At 49.7% G+C, this 15589-nt stretch overlaps 1 long non-coding RNA gene across 1 annotated transcript in view; it reads right to left on the bottom strand.

Annotated features, from left to right (window-relative positions):
- The window catches only part of LOC113628431 (uncharacterized), a 202674-nt gene that overhangs the window by 68807 nt on the left and 118278 nt on the right, over positions 1 to 15589 (bottom strand). Inside the window, exon 8 of the long non-coding RNA XR_003436097.1 lies at positions 947 to 1075. This is a non-coding gene — a long non-coding RNA (uncharacterized LOC113628431). The remainder of the gene's footprint in view (positions 1 to 946; positions 1076 to 15589) is intronic.

Raw genomic sequence — 15589 nt, 5'->3', positions numbered from 1 at the left:
ATGGGGAAAAGGTAAAAGTGAAGTGTAATTTGATGCCTAAGATCGTGGCTCGGTTTCATTTGGCCCCTGTGTCTACAGGAACCTGTAAAATACGATCCGCTAAACCATGAACGTTTTCGCTTCTCGCAGTTAAAGGCCTTTTTTTCTAACGTGGCATGACGTTCTTTTGTTATAGAAGGCTAAAGTTCGCGCGTCCGCACAATGTGTGTGCCCCTGTGTGCGCCTTACACCTCCCCGGGCTGTTCTTCCTTAAGTTCCTGCAGCAAAATGTTGCATTTATGTAGCTACCTGAATTGCAGCCTCCCTGACCTGGAAAGAACCTTAAAAGGGCAGCTCACCCAGCCTTTTCTGATGCAGAATTCCCTGTAGGACTCCCACGAAGTGAAGGATAGGATCCCTCTGGAATTCCCTACATCAGAAGAACCTAGGGGTAAGACGGGAATAAAGACCTACTAGAGCATGGACTTGAGGATATGGGGAGGGGGACGGGTGAGCTGGGACAAAGTGAGAGAGTGGCATGGACATATATACACTACCAAACGTAAAACAGACAGCTAGTGGGAAGCAGCCGCATAGCACAGGGAGATCAGCTCGGTGCTTTGTGACCGCCTGGAGGGGTGGGATAGGGAGGGTGGGAGGGAGATGCAAGAGGGAGGAGATATGGGGATATATGTATACGTATAGCTGATTCACTTTGTTATAAAGCAGAAACTAACACACCATTGTAAAGCAATTATACTCCAATAAAGATGTTAAAAAAAAAAAGATAGCATGTTTCCTTGACAATCTGATTTTTTTTAAGGTTTTCGATCCATAAAACTAGAATCTGTCTCCACTTATGGAGCCAGAGGCGGAATTAATCTAATTTCTCTTCCACATGATATTACCCTTCAGGTATTTGGAGGCAACTCCCATGTCCCCTCAGCGTTTTCTCCCAGTTAAATACCTGCAGATCCTTCACCAGTTCCTGCCGTGGGTCTGAGTCTCCTGCACCATCCGAGTATCTGGAGATGCTCCAGTGCATCTGAGCTCCTTTGAAACTGAAGATGGTGTTTCAATCATGCAGAAACTCAGCCTAGGAGGCAGCACGGGAGGAATATGGCTTAAAACCAACAGGGAAAAGCAAACCATGGCCAAGTTATTCAGACAAAAATAAATTTTGATTTTCCATTTTAGTCTTTTTCTACTCTGTGGCAATCATGCCCGACTCAGTTTTGAAGCCCAGGAAAGAAGGAAAGCGCTGTATTGCTCGCTAGCACCGGGCCTTCGTGCTCTTGCATTTTATGCTCACAAAACCCCTCTGAGCGGGTACTATTGTTATTCCTCTACTACAGGCTCCAAGGTCAAAGAATCCACCCGGGGTCACCCGGCTAATAGGTAGCAGAGTGAGGTCTCTAACCTGTGACTTTCGCTTTCCATTTCCTGAAGCTGCTGCCCTGGAGCCCATAGTGAAAACGGAGGTCCTGGATTGGATGTGTTTTCCAGCATGTTCTGTGACATACAGCTTTAAGTCAAGGCCAGTTCGTATACATCCTATTTATAAAGCTACAAAAACTTTTGAAATGCAAGTTAAGAACGTTAGGGGGGAAAGTTCTTTCTGGAAGCGAATGAAACAGAAATTCCAAGTGAAAGCCAAAAGTCATCCCAAACATGGTTTTATTCCAATGGCATTACTTAACGGTGAAGTGTTATATTACCCTTGAATTTCCTGCCTGGGCTCAGGATAGGCCGGGCCCTTGATGCTATTTCGATCGTCCGTGTATCACAGCAACGCCATCGCCCCTAACTCACGCCCGCCCTCCAACATGTCAGTTACTCAAGAAAAAGGGAAGAATGTTTCCCATGCACGCACTGTAGTTTTTTTCGTGTTGCTCAGCCTGCCAGAGCAAACGTAAAACCACAGAAAGAAGATTTAGATCAGCCTCTTCCCCGTCTGGCTGTTAGTTTACAGTTTTAGGAGGGGTTGGACATCAAACACTTGAAACTGTCATCCACACATTCCTTCTCGGAATAAAGCAGCACTGGCGTGCGCCCCTGCTAAATTATTTTCTACCCCCAAATGCTGGAAACTTTTGCCCTCCAGGAAAATACTCTACAGAAGACACACTGAATTAAGGGAGTTCGTTCTGAGAAAGTCTCTTGCGGTCTATAATGAACTGGCACATGTTGACATCTGGCCAGATGGATTCTACGCCTTAGCAGGGGTGTTGCCCGGATGCTTAGTTTTTCTGATTTGTTGGCTATTATAAATAGTGCTTGAGAGAATTGTTTCTTACTGCCCTATCTAAAGCACCCACCCCCCAAAATCACTGTCACATAAATCTGTTTACATTCTTCAGAGTCTTTATGGCAACCCAATGCTCTATTCCTTACACGTTTGTTCACGGTCTACCTTCTCTTGATCACGACTTGTGCGTACATCAGGTAACCTGGTCTATCTTGTTTATTACCTAGCATACAGTAGGTCCTCAGGAAATGGTTTTTGAATGAATCCATCTTTCGTGGATGTATATGTTGCTCTTAGACAATTTTCTCCTTAAGATTAATTCTTTGAGTCGTCAAATTCCTAGAGACAGAAAGTAGGACACAGTTGCCAGGGGCTGGGGGGCAGGGGGAATGGGGAGTTCGTGTTTAATGGGTGCAGAGTTTCAACTGAGGAAGAGAAAAAAGTTCTGCAGATGGATGGAGGTGATGGGCGCACAACAACGTGAATACACTTAATGCCACCAAACTGTACATTTTTAAATGGTTAAAATGGTAAATTTTATAGTACCTGTCTTTTACCACAAGAAAAATAAATGAATTCTTTGAATTGAAATTCTTGGGCTAAGGGTAAGTGTGTATATTTTACATTTGGGTATATGTTACTAAACTTTTCTCCAGAAGTTATGTCAGTTTACGTGCCAACTACCAGTTCATGAGAATAAGCATTTCCCAGCAAGCTGGCAACATTCTTCGCTCAGTCTCTTTATTCTTTGTACTTGGTAGGTAAACACACGCACCCACAACAGTATAGTTATTTGTGTCACTATACTTATTATTAAGAGTTGAGTATATTTTTATACGTTTGGCATTTCTTCTTTGGTAAAAAGCTTAATGTGTTTCCTTTCCCATTTTTATTGGGCTATTTGTTTCCTTTTATTGATTTGTAGAAGACCTGTGATCAGTAAGGATATTAACTCTTAGTCTGTTATACAGTTTGCAAATATTTTTCCCAGTTTATTATTTCTCTTTAAATGTTATTTGTAATTTTCTGCTGTATGAAATTTAAAATTATGTGCTGTATCAATATAATGTCGGGATGAAAAAGTCCCTCATTCCAAGATGATAAAAATAGTCATCTATGCTTTTATCCAGGACATTTGTGGCTTTGTATTTTTATATTTGACGCATCTATATGTTGATGGTAAGCAGCAAAGAGCCAACTGAATCTTCTTTTAACAGACAAGTTATTCTATCGTCGTTTATTATAAAGTCCATCTTTTCTCTCAGGAACTTGAAATGACATCTTTTTGTTGTAATGAACAGTCATATCCTGAGGCCCATTTCACTGCTCTATCCATCCCAGCACCTAGACGTGCTGTTCTGCGCACAGCGAGTTACCAATACATTCAGATGGTGCTTATTGCCACACATCTTATACTAGTGACTAACCTTTAAGAACTGATCCATCATTGGAAAGATTTTAAATTACGTAGAATTATAAATTGGAAAGGTACAGCCAGACAGAGAATTTCCTCTACTGGGAGTCAGCAAGGAAGATGCTTTGGCAAGGACCGGTGGTAGGAAGGAGAGGGCCTGGCTGGGATGATGGGCACAGCGTCAGGTCTGCCCTTGTATCCAAATCCCATTCCCTGGCGAGATTAACTCGGTCACCACGTGGCGGACGTTACGCTGGTGGTACTGAGTTCTCTCTCTGCTACTTATTGGCTTTGTGGTCTCGGACGGGTCACTAAAGCAATGTGCTTATCTCAAGGCAAAGAACCGCTCCCAGCATGATCATCCTATAGGTTAAACTGCACATTTAGATGCACTCTGCAGATAGCATCTAAATGTTTATCATCATCATTACTATTACTGCGACTGCTGTAGGGGAAGATGGTTCCCCTCCCGCGTCTTCCTGCTTCTGCCCGTCCACCTGCATCCTGGCCCGGCCCCTTCCTTGTGACACATCCTTGTCCTCCAAGGAAGAGCTTCCAACAGAATGGCGAGGCTCAGAGGCCGCCACCCTTTGAGGGCGTGTTCCCAGGCAGCGGCCCCTCTGACGTACCTCGTCCAGGACACTGCTGGCTGCCTGTGCTTGTTCTCTCCCTACAGACGGTCGTAACTCGCTAATTCTATCATTTACATTTCCTTGCGGGGGAGGAGGTCTTCGTGTCTGTGTGGTCGTCAGTCTAGACGGCAGGCTCTGATCCACCTCAACCCGTGAGCGCTGTGTTGGGGTCCCTGGGATATCACAAGGCCGTGTGTTTGGGATGCCATTCTGCCACTGTTCCTTGCGTGCTATCACAGGTGTTCCGCGGTGACACACAATCACACCTCAGGGGAGGGGGACTGACTGACAGAGACTTGGGACACTGCTAGTTCCCGAACGACGATACCATCCCGGATGTCAAAGCCTCACCTCTGTGACCTCTAAGCTCTGACAATTTCCCGTCCCCAGCCTGGGTCGGTCACTCCCACGGGGAGAGTCTGTGGAGGACACAGAGTGAGAGTTCAGTGGACGCCAGTTACTGTTACTGCTCTCAGCACGGGCTCTGCAGGCGGAGAAGTGGGGTCCTGTGACACGGGGAGCTGCTGCGCCTGGGTCTCCGCCCCAGCGTGCTCAGCCTACACTGATTCCTTGCCCTCCACGTGGCCTTGCCCTCCACCTCCAGCCCCTCTGGGCCCCCAGCTCTCTCGCGACCTGCTACTCTCTGGGTCCAGCCCACCCTTCGCCCCAGCCCCTGCCTTCCCTTCTCCAGTTTGCCAGGGCTCCTTACGTTCTGTCTCCGTTTCTCTGGGTGGTGTTTCACCAGGCAGCTCGCCAGGGCAGCTAGAAGAAAACCTGATGAGTGTTCAAGGCATCCCACGCCCAAGCAGGACGTGAGAGCTGCCAGCCAGCAGGGGGTTCTGTGAAGGACAGGCGCACAGCGAACCGTGGGCACGGCCAACCCTGGAGCCTGCTCTCGTTAGAGGGAGGCTGGGTAGCATCTGGCATCTCTGTGCATTCCTGCAACGCCTGTGCCACTTACTGGGGCAGAGGTGGGCAAGACAGACGTGATTCTCAGCCTCCCGGGAACTCAGTCCAACGGGGGAGACAGACGAACACCACGAAACACGTGAATAAACAACCCAGTGCGGCGAGCGCTGTGCAGGCATGGCCTGGGTGCTGAGGTCAAGGTGAGGGGTCCCGGCCTGTAGGCCCACTCAGACCTGGTGCCAGGGAAGCCCTCCCTGAACGCCTTAATCCCACTTTCAGCGAGAACTCTTTTCTCTTCCCATACAGATTTGGAAAGACTTCCATCAGCTCCTCTTACATTTTGCGACTTTTCTAGTGACAAAAACAGAAACAAAAAATGATCACCAGGTGGTAAGTAGCGAAACCTCTAAAAGAGGGCATCCCTGGCCCCAGTCACACTTCCCTCTCTGTTTGCCCTTTGACACCTGTTACTTGATTGCATTGAGGCCTGGATTCATTTTTCCTGGCCCAAGTCCCATGCTAATTTACATGGCTCTTCCATAGGGGTCAGATCCAGGAAGACAGCAGGCCAGCCTGGATTCACAAACAGAGTCACATCCATCACACAGCTATGAGCTCAAGATACTCAGGGAGAAGAATGGAGGGTAATGAGAAATCCTACCGCGGCCTGAAAGCGTGACTCACCAGGGCTGCCCTGTGGTCAGGCTGATGGGTGAAGCACTCCATCATCCTTCTGTTCTCCTTGTCAAACACTTGTGGGATTCCATTTGGGGCTTTAGACATGTAATTACGGTTCCCATTGTTTCCAGAGCCAGAATGAAACCTCAGATGATACGATTAATTGTGAGCTAAGTGGAGTGCCCTCTTTCATTGTATGCCCTCTTCTGCGACGTTCATACAAATCCTCGTTTCCTGCAGCAACACTGTATACTGCCGAACCACACAAGCCCCTAAGATCCACGTCCACGTCGTCATATTTAGCTGTTGTTCCGAGTGGGGAACTGGTGACTGACTTACAGCTGGGGCTAAAAGCCACCGTGGGAAACTCTATTCTTTCGCTGATGTGTTGGCATTATCAATAATTCTTTTGGTCACTGGCAGTGTTTACTCATTTATTCACATATTCATTCATTCGATCAATCAACAAAGACAATTTTAGGTCTGTTACGTGGGAGGAACTGTACTAAGTGCAAGGTGAAAAGGCATGGTCTCTGAACTAAAAATAGAGCTGCCGTATGATCCAGCAATCCCACTCCTCGGCACTTACCCAGACAAAACTCTAATTCTGAAAGATACGTGCACCCCTATGTTCACAGCAGCACTATTCACAATAGCCAAGACATGGAAGCAACCTAAATGTCCATCGACAGACGAATGGATAAAGAAGATGTGGTACATGTATACAATGGAATACTACTCAGCCATAAAAAAAGAACAAAATAATGCCATTTTGCAGCAACGTGGATGGACCTAGAGAATATCATACTAAGTGAAGTAAGTCAAAGAAAGACAAATATATGATATCACTTATATGTGGAATCTAAAATATGACACAAATGAACTTATCTATGAAAGAGAAACAACCTCACAGACATAGAGAACAGACTTGTGGTTGTCAGGGGGAGGGAAGGTGGGAGAGGGAAGGAGTGGGAGTTTGGGATGAGCAGCTGCAAACTATTATGTACAGGATGGATAAACAACAAGGTCCTACTGTAGAGCACAGGGAACTATATTCAATATCCTGTGATAAAGCATAATGGAAAAGAACATGAGAAAGAATACATACATGTGTATAACTGAATCACTTTGCTGTACAGCAGAAACGAACACAACATTGTAAACCTACTATACTTCAGTAAATTTTAAAAACCTCGAAAAGGCATGGTCTCTGGCCTCAAAACTGCCCGGCTGGGAAGGCGTCCCCCTTGGGGCAGGTGTTGTATCCGAGCCACCTGGGCAGTCACATGTGTCTGCTCTTCACCCCAGACTGGTCCGAGATTTGGATTTGCCAGGTCCAGAGAGAGGCCCTGGCGTGTGGATTATGAAAAAACAAGACTCCTACGATAGTTCTGATTACACCCTTGGGTGGTGAACCACTGGTCTAGTGATCTTTCCAGAACTCTGTGGAAATCAGCTCCTTTTCGTGGGGCAGTAGGTCCGCAAGCCCCTCTTGGCCCAAGATGTCAGGAGCTGCCCTGGGCCAGGGGTAACACGGGCTCCCGAGGGCCTGTTCCCAGGCACGGGGTCAGGCCTGCACCGGCCACCTGCTCTCATGCCGACTCTGGCTGGGGCATCTCTGCTGTAGTCTGTCCCTGGCCGGGAGCACCCCTTTGTGCTGAGCTTACCTGGTTCCCTGACCTCCTCCCTGGCTCCGAAAGCCCGCCTTCTGGGGTTGGCTCTGAGGTTACACCTCATGACTGTCTCAGCCCCCTTCTCAGTGCCGTGGGGACCCAGGGCACCTGGCTCTGTGGGCTGAGGAACGTGGAGACGCCGAAGAGGTCAGAAAAGTGGCATTTAGGGAAGTGTCAAAGCTCAGAGGAGGTGCTGGGCAGGGAGGCCCCGCCACCGAGGAAGGTAAACAGAGAGGGTGAGCCGGGCTCTGACAGCAGCTTCCGAGCGCGGGGTGGGGGTGGGGGCCGGGGACAGTTAAAGGCCTGGGCGCAAAGCAGGCCTCGGAAGGGTCGCAGCCCCGCCGGGCCGGGCACCGCCCTCCCGCTCTGCCCCGTGCAGCAGGCAGTGTGGCCAAGCTCCGGTCCGAACACCGCACGGTCGCTGCTGGACCGTCACTCTTGAGTGACCGGCAACGGTCTGCCTCAGCTCGTGAACGGCTGAGCGTTGTTTCTCATTGCTAGCGTCACGCCTGATTATTTTGGACATGACGTTCTGGCCTGAATACGGCTGACACTGGGGACGAGTCAGAGATGGTGCGTTCACCGTTTTACAACGTAAGGCTGCGTATGTAGAGCCTGGGCCGGCCAGCCAGGGTTTAGGGTCCGTAGGTCTCCTGAATGGATGAATGCAGTCACTCCAGAGAGTCTTACTTAAACTCAAATAAGCTGGAAAAGTACAAGTAAAACCAGAATTAGCTGCTGTATGTTTGCTAACTGTGGCGATTTGCTGGGTTTTGACCTTCAATCATCACATCCTCTCGCAGCGCGTCATCCGTGGGTTCATTTGCTCGGCTTTCCCTGCAGTGGGGGGGGGGGTGTCACAGGCGGTGCCTCGGAAGCCGACCCCAAACCACGCCTCCTTCCTCATGGCCACACCCCCTCCCCTCATACATGGACCACCAGGCACACATGCAGATAAAGTGAACAGACGTGGTTCCCTGTCCCTCAAGTCGCCCCGTCGGGTGAGGGTGACAGCCACAGAGCAACCGTTCCAAGGTGATGGAGCCTGTGGTGGCGTCTGCCCGGGGGCTTGAGGACGCAGAGCGGAGAAGCCAGGAGCACCGCTCTGCAGAGCCCGTGGCGCATGGTCAGATCGGGGGCGTGCACGGAGGGCAGGCCGGGAGGCAGCTCCGCGCTGAAGCCTGACCCGTTGCTCCGTGAGTGGCTGTCCTGCGTGTGCCATTCCTGCCCCTCAGGCACTTCGGCGTGACCACGGTCCACCCGCAGCCGCCCTCCAGGGCCTCAGCTCAGCTGGAAGAGAAAACTCAGCCCCTTGTTCTCGGGACACAGGGAGGGAGCCGGCGGCGGGCGTTTATTTCTCTTCTTCTGGCCGTTGAAACAAACCACACCGAACTGCTGCTGGGATCCCCGTGCAGGTGTCCCACAGACCTGGCAGCACACGGGTCTCCTCCGGGTGCGGCCCCGATGGAAACACGTCCTGAGCCCTCAGAGAGGTCTGTGGCGCGAGGCTAAGAATAGGCGAGCAGAGCAGCCCCGGCTCAGGGATCAGTGTGCTTTGCAGGCCGCAGGAAAGGCAGCTGTAGCAATTTCAGGCCAAGCCTCAGGGTCGTGAGAGACTTCCCAGCTTGGCTCCGGGAGCTGGGAAAGACGGGCAGGATGTGGTGCAGTGGCCGTGTGCGGTCTGCAGGGCCAGCGCTCCCAGCAAAAAGCCTCCTACAGACGCTTTGAACAGTGCTAACCAGTTTGAAAAAACAAAAGAGCGCGCGCGCACACACACACACACACACAGCCCCTGAACAGCTCCTTGCTTTAATCTCCTTCAGTGGAAACTGGGATTTGGGGCAGTTCTCATAGCGGGCGGCCAGCTCTTGGTTTTCAGGATCTTCTGAGTATGTATAGACATCAGCAAGGCCGTGAAAAACACAGCGTGTACCCTGATAAAGCCACACGTGTCCCAGGTTGACGGACGTGAGTGATGGCCAAAACCCAGAGCAACAACTTCTCGGTGCTGACCTGCAAAGGACCTGGCCAAGCCCGGTGTGTGACGGTGCAGGAGTCCCTTTTCTAGCCCCTCCCTGCCAACACCTCTCCCCTCCGCCCTTCCAGCCGTGGAGCCCGTCCGCTGACCGTTGGCATAGTTTCATCCAGGGGACATGGGTCCGAGGGACTGGAATGGTAATAGGTTTCAGTCCTGATTCAGTGTGTTCTAGGGCAGAAAAAGCACTTCCTCTTGGCTTCTGAACTCCTTCCTGAAGAGAAGAGCAAAAAGCCGCTTCCAGGAAGGCAGAGCAACATAGTCACCCCTGCGTCCCCAGGGAACCACTTCAGGGGGCTTCTCTTAGCAGCAGGTGGATGAGCTCTTTTCCAACCAAGTGTGTGAAACCTGAGACGCTCTGAGCACATTGCTGGTGAGTCATGCTGAGGGGGGTGACTCAGTTTTAGACTCTGATAAGGATCGTTACCGGAATCCCTAGGGCACCTGCCATCAACATTTTGGAGCGCACACATTTTACAAACACGGAAAGGCTCTACCCTCTTACTTTTCATTTCTTTATTCTTTTGATTTACCTCAAGCAAGGCACTCCATTTTCTCCCCAGCTTTGTGGAGATGTAACTGACAAGGCCCTACTCTTTAAAATCCCCACGTAGAGGAAAAGATCTTCTTAAACAGATTGTTCTCTTGCTCTTTCCCGACCCGGAGAAGAGTCCTTCTTCCAAATACATCCTCCTTGACGGCTGTAAGATAGGATTGACGGGAAAGGACGGGAGAGGGGATTAGTATTTCCTAAGCGACCGCTGGATTCCGGGTCGATGAACAGCCAGTGAAGCAGATTTCTAACGTGGGCAGGTCCCCTCCATCGGACTAGCTGAAGACGCCTGGAGACAGGTAGCGTGTGTGAAGGCTGCAGCCTGAGGTCACGCGGTCCATGGAGACGCCGAGTCACCTGCTCCACGGGTTTGTGTGCATTTCGGGAGCTGACCCTCGAGCAGTCAGCACGGTATCCAGCACAGAGGACGTGCTCGGGAAACGCGAACTCCTTCTCCAGTTATATCATTCCCGGCCCATAGCTCTGAAACCCATAGTTTATGTTCACTAAACACCGATTCATTTGGAAAGATAGACCCGGCATTAACCACAGCTGCGGTACAAGAACGACGACTTGCGTTGATGCATATTTCGGGGGGAAAAGGCACAGAGCGACGAGCAAATAGCTTGCCGTTTGGTGGCCTAGTTACTAGGCTGTGCTTCTTGCACCAGCAGAGTTAAAGCTTTTGCCAAGTAGGAAAAGACTGCGCTCCCGGGGGGTCATTAACTCACCGCGCGGCTCAGGCTCTTACTTGAGCCTTCTCCCTTTTATTCCAAAGAGATTTTTTGCAGTTATTCCATTTAGTTCTAAAGACCTGAAGTGTTATGGGATAAATCTGCTTATGGTGACGGACGGGCCTTTGGACAACCCAGGGCTTTGCTTCGAGGGCACTTTTATGAGCGCTGAACATCACTCAGCAGGGAAAGAGCCCAGCACCCCAACCGAGAAGTGTGTGTTCCTCTCGCGTTGCAGAGAGACCAGGTGACTTGTTTAAAAGTGCCCGACAGACTGGTGACAGGCAAAGTGGGCTGCCCTCGGCCATACTCTCACACGGAGGGAAAATGAAGGAGCAGGTCAATCCGCTGCCCATCTGCCTTTCATTAGAAACAAAGGAAGTCAGGGCTTTTTATCCACTGGAGAAAAACAGTGAAACTTGACTAGCTAAACACTGAAAATCCCTGTCATCGAGAGTCCATGGGATTGAGCTTCTGGAAGGCCAGCCCAGCGGTAAAGGCTGGTGACGTGGCTGTCCAGCTGGAGTGGCTGCAGAGAGTCATGGGATGGAGCACAGTTAGCAGCTGGTACAGGAGTGGGGAGCACGCCCTGCCTTGCCGCCTGCCCTGGAGCCCGCAGGGCCAGTCGTGGGCCACTGTGCTCTGATCTCCTGAGGAGAGAATGGCACCAGACATTTTTCCCGTTCCAGATGCAAACCCAAGATCTTGAGTCCAAATGTTCTCAGTGCAGGGAAAACGTTCTGAGACCTCAGAAAACTCATTCCCCCGGAGACCATTTTCCTGACTTGTAATTGGGTCGGTGATCACCCGTTTTAGAAAGGTTTGGGGTGGTCCAGTTTCCTCTGGGAACCCTGGAGGTTTCATGGTTTCAGTTTCCGGAGTTTTCTGCTGGCCTCGGAGTTCCAGGGAAAACTGAACTTGCTGAGGAAGCGAGCGCCAGCTGTTTGGCCGCAGAGGTAGTTTCATGCTGAGGAAAAGAAAACCCCATTCGGATTCCTTCCCCTTTCTTGATACGAGCGAGGGAGCTGGCCTGAGCACAGCCTGTGTGCAGAGGGGGGCTTTGAAAGTTTCATCCCTGGTATACCTGCATAAGAGAGATCTGAAAACTTCAGAAAGACTGAGAATTTCAAAACATTGTGTAATGAGATATACACTTTTTTTTTTTTCCACAAGTGTCATTAGATCTCCTGCCACCACCGCTAAGCGTCAAGCATCACCCTCCCTAAGGGCCCGAGTCAGCTGTGATGGGGACAGTGTGAGTTTCTGGTTTCCACACACTTTAACGCAGCCCTCCAATCTGAAGTATGCAAACTAGGTTTTCTCCCTTCAGAAAGATGATCCCATACAATTTGGTTGAGAAGCTACGCACATTTCACAGCAAGGGGATGGGGCCATCCAAAAGGATGGAAATTGCTCAAATGAACAATGTGCGTTTCCTCTCCTCCCCGGGGGAAAATAAATGCAAAAACATCTGTTGTGAAAGTTAAAGCTACTCTTCAACTCCTCCAACTTTCCCAGTCCTTGTTTCCTACAGCAGGGCACTAACAGAAGGCAAGGTGGCTTTTTTTTTTTTTTTTTTTTTTTTAATGCACGCACAGAGAATCCGAGCTACAACAAATGGTCCAGGGCACCAGTGTGGAGACTGAGAATATCAAGTCAGGACAGTCAGCTTCTAGAACAAGTTGGTGGAGGGTCCCTGCGACGACAGAACTAGTTGAGGAGTGTCAGCAAGCATCTCTGGGCAGCCTGGGTGGTCCTCCAGCCCGAGGGGTCATTACCCTGCTCTCTGTAACAATAAACGTCAGAAAGCACAGCCCATCTCCCTAAGTGAGCAGAAACCTTTCCCCACTTTTCCAGCCCCATCAAATAGTTCTCCTTCCAAAGGCAGGACGGTCGTGTGTTTCTTGAAGCTAATCAAGTAGGGACAGTTTGAGATGCAGGTGGAGAGTCACCTCTCTGAGGCCACTAGATTCAAGCCTTCACCATGTGTTCTGGGGGAGCCCAAGGAGCCCCCGTGGGCATCAGATGGGAATTTCCACCTCCCAGCTACAGAGCCACTGTGGGAAGATCCGGCAACACCAGGTCCGGAGCTCCGTATCCAATTAGGGCAGGTATTTCGCCAAATGCCAAACACAAGTTGGTTTTCTTCTTTCCCTTCAGAGTTGCTCTGGCTAATTTCATTAGGTCCCTGAGCTTGGCATCAAGACCAATTAGAAGAGAATAAGGATAAAGTCCGGGAGTGTGCAGGGCTAAATAGATAAAAAAAAAAAAAAAAAGCCCTCGCTCACAGATCCCAGTGGGGCTTTCTGGCAGGAGCCACTTTCCAGCATCAAAGCCATTTGGAAGTTATCTATAAGATGTTTGACCTTTTAGCTGATAGAGCTGCTTTGGTCTGATTTGCAAAATACGCGAAGTTTTCCAGCCATGACCTTGGCTTTCCGCTTCTTTTTATTTCTTCTTTTGTCTCTTGAACCAGACTATTCTCTGAGTGTAGTTTGGTTCCACTGGCCAAAGATGTTAGAAGCAAGGGCTGGGTTCAGATATGTCACTCAGTCCAGCCTTTTTGCCCCTCACGATGAAGGAATTCTGTGCAAAGACCTCATCATTGCTGATCTTGGCACATTCCGACAGCCCGCCTGTGTGGGCCCCAGACAAGCCCCCACTGTGGCCAGCTGGATGGATGTCACCGGGGAACCCTCTCATCTCAGAGGGTCACTTCCTTTCTCAGGCTACAGCCACAAGAGCGGTGTCAACTGGGGCTGGGAAAGTAGGCCAAACCAGAACTGGAGGAAAACCAGGGGGTGTGTTTGCAGGCGTCTGTGATCCACAGAGAGACAGATACCTCCTCTCTGCTGAGAGTGACTTGGGGATTATCTCCATTTGCCTTCAGTTCCTAAAGGTCATGCACTGTGGTCCAAACCATGTAATTCACCGAAATCTGCACAGATGAACTAGATTTTTGCATCCAAATTTCTTTTCTAAGAATCAGCGTGTTTCTGTCTTGTGATCTTGTGTCTCCAGATATTGCCAAGCGTGTGTGCGCAGGGTGTGGATACACTGGGGCCAAACCTGGGTGGCCATCTGTGTGCAGACGTGTTCCTCATATGTCCTCCTCTGCCAGTTTGCTGCCTGAAACCTCAAACAGGAAACGAAATCTTTAATTCTACCATCTGAGCCAAGAACTCTGCCAAGAGGAAAAGATGCTTGTGGAAAACGTCCCACGAGATTTTCGATGATGTGCGGATTCTTGCCTGAGGTTAAGCTCTGAAGGAATTTGGTGGCGGGGATGGGAAAGGGGTGGTCAAGAACAGGCGGTCCGTGGGTCCCAGAAAAAAGAAAAGTGTATCTGGAAGGGCATCAGAAGGGGCACGCAGAGAAAGGAAGACAACTTCACCTACGCCACACCTTGCCTGGTCATCGGTGGGTTATTCTCTCGGCATCAGCAGAGCAGGCCTGCGGGTGAGAGCTCTCAGTGGATGGGAAGCTACTTTTCTCCACACCAAGGTCAACGGCAAACAAAGCTGCCTTTGTGTCCGGTTCACCCTGAACTTTGCTGACCACCCTGCCCCCAGCAGAGCCAGAAGGAGCTGACTCGATCGTTGAGATCCAGCTCCCATTCACCTGGTTATACACACAGGTGACACAGCCATGGGTTTCCAAACCTTTGCTCCTGACGTGCCTTCAAGGGCAGGTATCCACAGGCCCATGGGTCTCCAAATTGGGAGAACTAATATTAAAGCAGCATCTGCTCTAGATCCAATCTCCAACCACCTGGCCCTTTCCATCAGGTCCTCCAGAAGGCCGAAATAACCTTTAACACGGTCCAGGAAGAGGATCTTATCAGAACGAGGGCTGAAAGAAGACCAAGCTCACTCCCCCCTCTTCCCTTCCCTGACTTAGCGAGGCAAGCTCCTCTACTCGTCTGTTCTCCTCCTTGATGGCCCTGGTGGGGAGGAAACATAAAGGACCCGCACATAACCTTTGCTCATAATCACTTCTTAACCCTTTTGCCAACAAGTACAGGCAGAGCCCATGGTGTGTAAGTACAACGAAAACTCAACTGCTGAAACGCCTGGGGATGTACTTGATCTAGACCACCTGGGACCAAGTTGAAGGGGCTGGATCCCAGCTGGCTGACTCTTCACCTTGAAAAAACTGCAAGAGTTGCCCAAAGGCCTGGAATCACCAGTTGTATTTTACAGTATTGTGCCTATTCTATTTACAGTAGCCTATTTATAATGGTCTATTTACAGTTTATTTACACCGAAGCGACCTAAATGTCCATCGGCAGATGAACGGATAAAGAAGATGTGGTGCATATATACGATGGAATACGACTCAGCCATCAAAAAGAATGAAATAACGCCATTTGCAGCAACATGGATGGACCTAGAGATGATCATACTAAGCAAGGTATTGACGGGTCAGAAAGAGAAAGAGAAATACCATATGCTATCATTTATATGTGGAATCTAAAATATGACACAAATGAACTTATCTACAAAACAGAAACAGACTCACAGACATAGAGAACAGACTGGTGGTTGCCAAAGGGGTGGGGGGTGGTGGAGGGATGGACTGGGAGTTTGGGGATTACCAGATGCAAACTAGTATATACAGGATGGATAGACAACAAGGTCCTACGGCAGAGCACAGGGAACTATATTCAATATCCTGTGATAAACCATAATGGAAAAGAATATAAAAAAGAATGCATATATATATAATCACTTT

Source organism: Aethalodelphis obliquidens, unplaced genomic scaffold, assembly GCF_003676395.1.
Source record: "Aethalodelphis obliquidens isolate GAN/ISIS:26980383/991018 unplaced genomic scaffold, ASM367639v1 scaffold23, whole genome shotgun sequence".
NCBI classification, from domain to species: domain Eukaryota; kingdom Metazoa; phylum Chordata; class Mammalia; order Artiodactyla; family Delphinidae; genus Aethalodelphis; species Aethalodelphis obliquidens.
This window is presented reverse-complemented; position numbering and strand designations above follow the sequence as displayed.